Raw genomic sequence first — 9,471 nt, 5'->3', positions numbered from 1 at the left:
AGTTTACACTTGTGAACGAATGAGGTTACTCGTATTAAGTAGGGCCGGTGAATGGGCTGTGCAAACAGACCCATTGCACAGGGCCCCCAAGTCAATAGGGCCCCCAAATCAGTTTATAATTATGTTGTTGTGATAGAATAGCAAAGGTTTATGTTGTAGCACATTGGTACTACCTTATATTGATTCCTTGTCTTTGTATTTAGTCAAGGGTTCAAATCCTACAAGGTAGCTTTTGAGCCCTTTTTTTTTCCTCTTTTATTTATATACCATCAAACTAATAAAAGCAAGTATGCTTTTCTCATAAAAAAATCAAGTATCATTTTCGTGGAAAATTACCAACTCTAGAAATTTATCTTTTTTTTTTACCAAATTAATAATTCTTAATATTTTTCATTTTTTACATTCAAGTTTTAAATAATGATAAAGATTTTTCGTTCTTAGGTAGTATTAGTTTATTCTCAACTATGAATTTTGTCGTTTGAAATAACAAATCTGACATTATATGCCTCGTATGTATTTTCACATATGTCGTAGTTATATATTCTAAAAATTTTGGGGCCTAAATTTAAAATTAGCACAGGGCCCCTGAATTGTTTAAGACGGCCCTGGTATTAAGAAATGAGGTTACTTTCGTGAACAATTGAGGTTACTCGTATAAGAAAACAAGTTTACTTTTCTGAATAGTTAGGGTTACTCATCTGATTAAATAGGGTTGTCATATGATTAAGTGAGGTTACTCTTATGAAAAAATGAGGTTACTTTTGTGAACAGTTAGGGTTCCTCATATGATCAAATAGTATCATCGTATGATTAAATGAGGTTACTTGTATGAAAAAATAGGGTTAATCCTATGAATAAATAAGGTTACTCGTATTAATAAATGATGGTTGTTTTTGTCAACATTTTGAGTTACTCGTTTGAATAGATAAGGTTACTCGTATTGATAAATGGATGTTACTTTTGCAAACAATTGGGGTTACTGATATGAATAAATGAGGTTACTCTAAGATTAAACTAGATGATTCATATGATTTAAATAGGTTACGCATAGGATGAAACAATATTGCTCCAAAAACTAGATGAACTTACTGTAAAAAATTAAATGAGGTTACTTATATAATATTCTAAGTTTACACGTAACAATAGAAGTGGTTAGTCTTATAAATAAAATGGGGTTACTTATGTGAATAAAATGGAATACTCATATGATTAAATGGGGTTATTGGTATGAAAAAAATGAGGTTACTGATATCGTCAATGGTATGAATAAACAAGGTTACTCCGAAAAATAAAGAGGGTTACTCTATTTAATTTGTTTAAGGTTATACATACAACAATAAAAGGATTTACTCTGATGAACGCATGAGGTTACTCATACGAGTAAATGCAATTATTATGGTGAACAATTCATGTTAAATTAGGTTACTGATAGGAATATATTAAGTTTTTTATAATTGAAATTAATAAACAAGTTAAATTCTATTTAGTTTTTTTCTTGATAATTGGTTAAAGTCTATTTAGTTTTGCGCATAAACCGCAGTCACTGCGTCAATTACTTCTTTTAAATTTGTTAAATTGATAATATCAGTTATTAAATCAAAAAGTAACCTCCCCTAATCTACCTGTGGCAAAATTGAAACCAAACTCACCTACGGCCCACGAACTCCACGTATCCACCTTGTTACCTAATTTTGCTTCACTTTCTTTTTCTCTCTCGTGCCTCTTTCTTCATCTCTTCATCTCAGCTATGTTTTCTTAACAGTCAGCTTCTTTATTGCAAGCATGTGACTTTTACGTTTGCTAATACAATATTTGACTCATTAAATATCATTTATTACATATTCAAATATAAAAATAAATAATTGCGCTCCCTATGATCTGATCTATGATAGTCCGAGCACCTTTTTTTTTTGATCGTTTATTTGTACACTTTATTTTTTGAATCGTCTCACTATTATTATATTAGTTTTTTAATACCCCTTTTGACAGGTTGATGCTTTTCTATTTCTATCAATAAAAAAGGTACTCAATATTCTCCCTCCTTCAAAATAAAAATACTCACCAAATCCTTTCACATGTAATTATAATAAAATAATATTTGATGACCACGCGACGCTACACCATATCTCCTTAAACTAAACGGAAAAATTATAAACTTCATTCTTTATGCTTTTATTAAGATGAATTTAATAAGATCTCACGAATTGACTTTTATAAATCACCCTAAAAGTCCCAATGGAGTCTATAAATAGTTAAAAAAAAAAAACTCAAACTGTTGCGAGAAAAAGAAATTTTATTCCTAAATCAAAGGGAAGGAAAGAATGCATATTTTTCAGCATTGAATCAGATCTCCGCCCCTAAAAACCCCGATAATACTTAATTATGCATACTTTCTATCTCTAGTTCCACCCTCCTTTCAACTCAACCATAGTCCACTAATGAAAAAACATCAAGAGCTCCGATTAAAATCCATACAAATGCTCCATATTTGACTATAGCCTACTCCACATGAGCATTTGAGCGTTTCTCAGATGAAAGCCGGAGCATTTAGCCTGTCTCTGGTTATTGTATTTAAAAAGAGCACTTGATCATCCTAGCTATATGCTTCGAAATTCTTATGATCCGATTGTTAGGAAAAAACTGGAGCACTTGTGGATCAAATGCTGGACAACAACAACCTTATTATTCCAGGTTGTAATAGAAACAAGCCACTCAGGCCCATAAAGCTGGGTGTGCAAAAACCTACTGCATAGGGCCTCCTAATAAATGAGGAAAATTAAAAGGGACAAAAAAGCAAGTTCCAAGGAACCCTTAATTCCCTACTTGTGAGAATCACTCACCCCTTCCGAGGAATGATAAAACACTCATTGTGAGCGGCAAGTATGACCACTCACAAAATAATATTTGATAACCACGCGACGCTACACCATATCTCCTTAAACTAAACGAAAAAATTATAAAATTTATTCTTTATGCTTTTATTAAGATTAATTTAATAAGATCTCATGAATTGACTTTTATAAATCACCCTAAAAGTCCCAATGGAGTCTATAAATAGTAAAAAAAAAGCTCAAACTGTTGCGAGAAAAACAAATTTAATTCCTAAATCAAAGGGAAGGAAAGAATGCATATTTTTCAGCATTGAATCAGATCTCCGCCCCTAAAAACCCCGATAATACTTAATTATGCATACTTTCTATCTCTGGTTCCGCCCTCCTTTCAACTCAACCATAGTCCACTAATGAAAAAATCTCAAGAGCTCCGATTAAAATCCATACAAATGCTCCGTATTTGACTATAGCGTACTCCACATGAGCATTTGAGCATTTCTCAGATGAAAGCTGGAGCATTTAGTCTGTCTCTGGTTGTTGTATTTGAAAAGAGCACTTGATGATCATCCTGGCTATATGCTCGAAATTCTTATGATCCGATTGTCAGGAAAAAACCGGAGCACTTGTGGATCAAATGCTGGACAACAACAAGCTTATTATTCCAGGTTGTAATAGAAACAAGCCACTCAGGCTCATAAAGCTGGGTGTGCAAAAACCTAATGCACATGGCCTCCTAATAAATCAGGAAAATTAAATGGGACAAAAAAGCAAGTTCCAAGGAACCTCTAATTCCCTACTTGTGAGAATCACTCACCCCTTCCGAGGAATGATAAAACACTCATTGTGAGCGGCAAGTATGCCCACTCACAATATTTTTTTTATTTTTTATTTTCCAAAAAGTTACTTTTATGTAAAAAAAAAACATCATGACTAAATAAAAATATAAAAAAGTAATTTTTGTTAAAATTTAAACATGTGATCATTGCCATAAAGTAAAAAATTGTATCGATTTGCGTGTCCGTTCAATTTTTGTCCCAAAAAGTACATTTGCTTATTTATAAGAACTCCTGTTTGTGTGTTCAAAACCTCGATTATTGATAAACCCACACATGTTTGGGTGTTTCAACTCTTGTTTCTATTAAATCAACCACTGTTTGTGTATGTAAATATTTTGAAATGACGATATTGTCCCTATTAAACATGTGATCTCTGCCAAAAGCAAAAACTTACATTGACTTGCCCCATTCAACTTTTGTCCCCATATAATTGGTTATCTATAAGAACCCCTGTTATGTACTTGAAACCCTAGTTATTGATAAATTAACCCCTGTTTTTTTACGTTTGTTACACTTATTACGTTAAACATGGTTGCTAAATCAACTCTTATTTATTCATGTGAGTGAACTAACTGCCTACTCACAATAAGCGTTTTGTGGCTACTCCACCCCTTACCCAAATCCTGTACTGCTGTCTACTATTATCTCTCTTCAAAATTTCCCATTTTGTCTTTTTAAATTCTACCTTCCTATTTTATTGCTCTCTCTCTTTTCCCACGAAATCACATTGACATTTTATCAAGTTCCTAAAATAAATCAATTAACCCAATTTGTATTAATTCTTTTTATTATCCATGGACCATGGAGGTCAGTAAGAGTGGCGATTTTCATCCTTGGTCTGAAAACACCACTTGACGATTTGAGTATTACCCAAATACAAAACAAGTTCATCATTTGTTAATTACCTTGATATGAGAACATCACTTGATGATTAAGAGTGGTGTATTGTCACGGTGGGTCATCGATATCATCAGAATATTACTCCAAAGAGCGGTGAGTTGTATCCTTAGTAAAACAAATCGAGAATCTATAATACCTCTTCAACCATCCAAGTCTCTAATTGATGATTTTGAATTTGGGTAATCCTTTTGTTTTCCATTATGCTAAAAATATGTTTTTTTTAATATTCTCTTAAACTTATTAGTAGTTGAATTATGATAAAAATAGAATCTTTTATTGAACTGAGTAGATTTCAAATTTGTTGATGTTTAAGAGTTTAATTTGTGGTGTGATATAATTTAGGGTCCTTTTAATTTTGTCTTATTTTATTTTATGTTATATTATTTTATCTGATCTTATTTTATCTTATATTTTTTTTTTCTGAAACGGGTGTAGATAAGTTAATAGAACTTCTTATCTTATGAGATCTTAAATAAGTTAAAATAAGTTGAACAACACATGGCCTTAATAGTTATTTATATAAGTACGGGAATAACTAATATGATAAAAAATCATAATCATTAATATTCCTACATCATAAAAAATATAAGGAAAATTTGTCAAAAACAACCTTTTAAATAATTTTTTTTGCCAAAAATAATTTTTTTTTTAAAAATTTGGCAAAAAATACCTGAAGAAGAAAATATTTGACGAGGAATAACCTCGACCCATTTTCCGACATTGATCAAGTATTTTTCAGCATTGACTCGTTAAAATCAAATAGGTGGAGTGCATGTGAACCGTATCTCTTATGTTTCAACCATGTTTTTCTCCATTTTTCGACATTGATCATGTATTTTCCGATATTGACTTCATCAATATATGAAGGGCAATGTATGAAGGGAAATCAAGTTGAAATATAAGAAATATAGGTTACGTGCCTTGTCATGTTTGGTTTTAGTGAATTAAAACGCAAAATACTTGGTCAATATTTGGAAAAAGGGCCAAGATTATTCCTCGCAAAAAAATTTTTTTGAGGTCATATTTTGCCAGATATTTTTAAAAAATTATTTCTCGTAAAAATTTGTATTTAAAAGATTGTTTTTAACAAAATTTTCAAAAAAGAATAGTTGTTATTTTTGTCTAAGGATAGAGTTTGGATTTTTTTTAGAGAGAGTCTGGGTTCGTTGTTATTTTTGTCGAGGGGTAGAGTTTAGATTTTTTTTAGGAGAGAGTCTGGGTTCATGTATCATTTTTTTTAATGAAATGATTGCACATGAGCTTGTAAATATTAATTTAGAATAACATGTGCAGGCATTACATATTGATTTGTCATGTGTACTTCATCCGCAAGTATAATCGCTATATGAAAGTATTTTGCAATATCCATAGTTTATGAACTTATATTAAGGATTTGAAGTTTGTAGGATTATTAAAAAATAAAGGGCCTAATTTTGATTTTTAAAACAGGTCTCCTAAAATCTTCGAGACGATCATGAAGCCACTCACACTTTCTCTCAGCACCAGCAAGCCAAACAACTTAGCAAAACATGTTATCATACCAATTCCCAAACTAAAAAGGAATCACTTGAAGCTCAATAATTTCAAGTATGACATGACATGAAAGAAGCAGAAAGCCATAATGATTCACAATACAAAATCTTATTATCCCCCAGCAGGGATCTATCTCTCAGTAACATCCTCAAAGTAAGAAGCAGCAGGCCCGGCTAAGGCCCTATGCAAGGTGAGCAATTGCAAAGGGTCCCAAAATTTCAAGGGCCCAATTATTATCTTTGACTACCCAAAGTAAAAAAAAAAAATCCAATTTCACGCTTTTTTTTACAGAAACTTCACGCTTTCTTTTACAAACTTCACGCTTTCCTCTTCCAATTCCTAAAACCCCATTAATGACAGCTCCAACGTTTCCTATTCCCAAAAAAAATTCAATCTTTCTCCATTTACAACTCTCAGTATTAATCCTTAGATTTTTTTGCCTAAAAAAATCAAAAATTCTTTTTCTTTTTTGATTTACCCAACATCATCATCCATGTTAAACAGTAAACACCACTCTCATCTTCTACTCGATTGGTTGATTGACCGGGTTTGATGTGTTGTAGCAACGTAGCTCTTATCTCATTAGAGTTCAAAGATCCTAATATTTTGAAGAAGTACGACATTCAGCGAATCAATGTTTAGAATGATATTGAAGTGCTTGATATGTGTGACTTGTGAGTGATACTTCTTCCTTCTCAAAAGAGGTATTTAAAAATTAATTATTTGGATTAATTCCTATTTTTTGTATCCTGATGTGTGGAAATCGAGGGTTTTTTTTAGTTTTTGGGGATAAATGAAGGTATACTATGGTGGTAATTGAATGATTCCTTCTCTGAATATTTAGAAGGTAATTTCTAAATTTTGAAATTTTTGTTTTTTTTGTTTTGATGATCTGGAATTTTGGTTAATTTTATACTATTTTCTTATTATTTTTGACAAGTGAATTGTTCAATTATCAAATTTCGATTTTTATTTATTAATTGAAATATTTTTGATAGTGATTCATGCCTATAAATTTATTTCTCAATCTTTTGTAATGTTCACGCTAGCTTCGAAAATTTTTATCTTTTAGGGTCTCATAATTAATTTAGCAGAGGGCCCCTAAATTGTACGAGACGGCCCTGAGAAGCGGGTATATCTAATAAAGATGTCAATGTTGAAACGTATTTGTAGTGTCACAGTAAATGAAGAATGATATCAGAAAAAACTACGTCCATGCAGCACTATCAATTTTCGGCGAGGTTTTCTGTTCATGTACCTTTTCCACCCCTTTTACCTTTTTATTTCTTTTTCTTGCTTGAAACTATGTCGGATCGTTCAGATAGTCAAAAAACCTTGTGTGATAATTTTATGTCTGAAAGCGATCCTTCCTATCATTCTTCCATTGACATGGGACAAAGCTCGTTTGCCTCTAACCTTGGGGAGGGAAAAACTCACCTATTAACTGATTATGCTGATAGGGATAGAGAACTTAGGTCTAAGTTTCTTAACGATCATTTTACCCCTGAACAAGAGAGTTTGATCTCTCAATATATGTCCATGAGGATGAGTGGTGATAGGCATACGCTACGAGAATCAAGACATCAAATCCTAGTCCATCGGACCTTTAAGGATCCTGCACCTGATGCTGTTCCCGGACTTGATGTCCTGCCATTGAGGGAGCATGCTTGGCTAGATAGCTTAGCGGATGATTTTTACGGCTATCTTGCCTATGATGTCAGCCCACCTCATCCACCTATTGTTGATTTTGATTCTGACAACGACTTTGTTGCCATTATGGACGAGACTGATGTCAGTTCTTCGACCTCTGGATGGGAGAAAAATATCTGTTGGATTGAAATTTCTTTAAGGGAAAGCTCCATCATGGCTCTCGATTTTTAACCCGAGCCAATCCCTGACCAAGACAACGTTCAGCATTCTTGGATTTGGTTGTCAGCGGACTATAGCAGTGGTCCGAAAACAATGACTATTTACAAGAAATGGCAGAAGCACACCATTGTTAGTGTTTTATTTTAATACCGCCAAGTATACGGTGTCGTAGCGCATACAGGTTGAACTCAGGGAGGTGCAAGATTAACCACTACTTGATTTCAGATTACAATAAAGTTACACAATCCAAATATATGAAGAATAGTCTGTAAACTAGAGGCTAAACTAATGACGATATATAACAAACTATATGAATATGATAATTAAAACACTAGAATTAAGTATCACCGCTAATATGAATTGTTCAAAATAATACTCACATCCCAATTATTCAATTAAAGCTTAAACGAGATTGACATTCCCTTATGACTCGGTAATAAAGCATAGTTGCGAACCGAAAAACTAAATACTCGCTCATTCCTCAATGCTTAGAACTCACTTTCGTGATAGCAAAAGTCCTAACTAACATGCATGTCTCCTATTTTTCATGGCTACACAAATAATTAGAAGCATTAAGAACCAGTGTCAAATAATTCCCAACTCTAGTTCTTCCCTATTTTCATAGGAGAATTCAAATCAATAACAAGATTATCTAAATTAAGACCCAACTTTCATTGATGAACTTAATTAATAAAATAACAATTTAGCATCGAACAAATATTCCTAATTTCAACTCTAACTTTCCTTGATAATATAAAACTAGGGCTAGATCGAGATGCACAATTGACAATAACAATAATTTTATCAAACCCTAAACACATAATTCAATAACATGGGAATTAGAGAATAATTTACATGATCAATCCATATTAGGACTCAACTCAATTCTAAATAACAAGACTACTCACTAATCGTGGCAATAAAAACAATAAACATAGTGAAAAACATAATTAAAATAATAATAAAGAGAAGATGAGAGCATAAGACTTGATTGAATTGAAGATGAATATAAAACTTGAATCTTGAATCTCCAAAGTAGCAACAGAAAGTAAACTAGGGCATAAAACTAGAGAGGAAAAATAATGTGATATTGAAAAGTGAGTAATAGCTGTCCTCTTCTTATTAGAAAACCTCTAATATATAGTTCTAACTCCTAATACTATTAGGGAACCAAATTACAAGGTAAGAAAGCCAAATAAATCATTAAATGGCCGAAATTATCAAAATCGCGTGGGCGTAAGAAGTTTCTAGCAGACTGTGCCAAGTTTCGAAGCCCATATCTCTCAAAAATACAACTTGCCTTGGATCATGCGACCTATGTTTGGAAAGCTCTTCAAGTCTACTTTCCCATGACAGTGGAATCAACCCAATATCAGCATAAAGTTAGAATTTATGGATAAAAGAGTGAACATGTCTTGATTTCCACAATTCGATTAATGAATTCCAACTGTAATTTAGCTCCATTTGCACTCAAATACATCCAAAATTATCCTTATCAATGT

The 9,471-nt window shown here is 32.4% G+C and overlaps 1 long non-coding RNA gene across 1 annotated transcript; it reads left to right on the top strand.

Annotated features, from left to right (window-relative positions):
- Positions 1-4,264: 4,264 nt before the first annotated feature.
- Positions 4,265-7,039, top strand: LOC125493484 (uncharacterized). Its single transcript, XR_008967794.1, has 2 exons — positions 4,265-4,746; positions 6,017-7,039. It is a non-coding gene; the product is annotated as an uncharacterized LOC125493484 (long non-coding RNA).
- Positions 7,040-9,471: the final 2,432 nt, after the last annotated feature.

The sequence above is a fragment of the Beta vulgaris genome, chromosome 9, assembly GCF_026745355.1.
Source record: "Beta vulgaris subsp. vulgaris cultivar EL10 chromosome 9, EL10.2, whole genome shotgun sequence".
Lineage (NCBI taxonomy): Eukaryota > Viridiplantae > Streptophyta > Magnoliopsida > Caryophyllales > Amaranthaceae > Beta > Beta vulgaris.
This window is presented reverse-complemented; position numbering and strand designations above follow the sequence as displayed.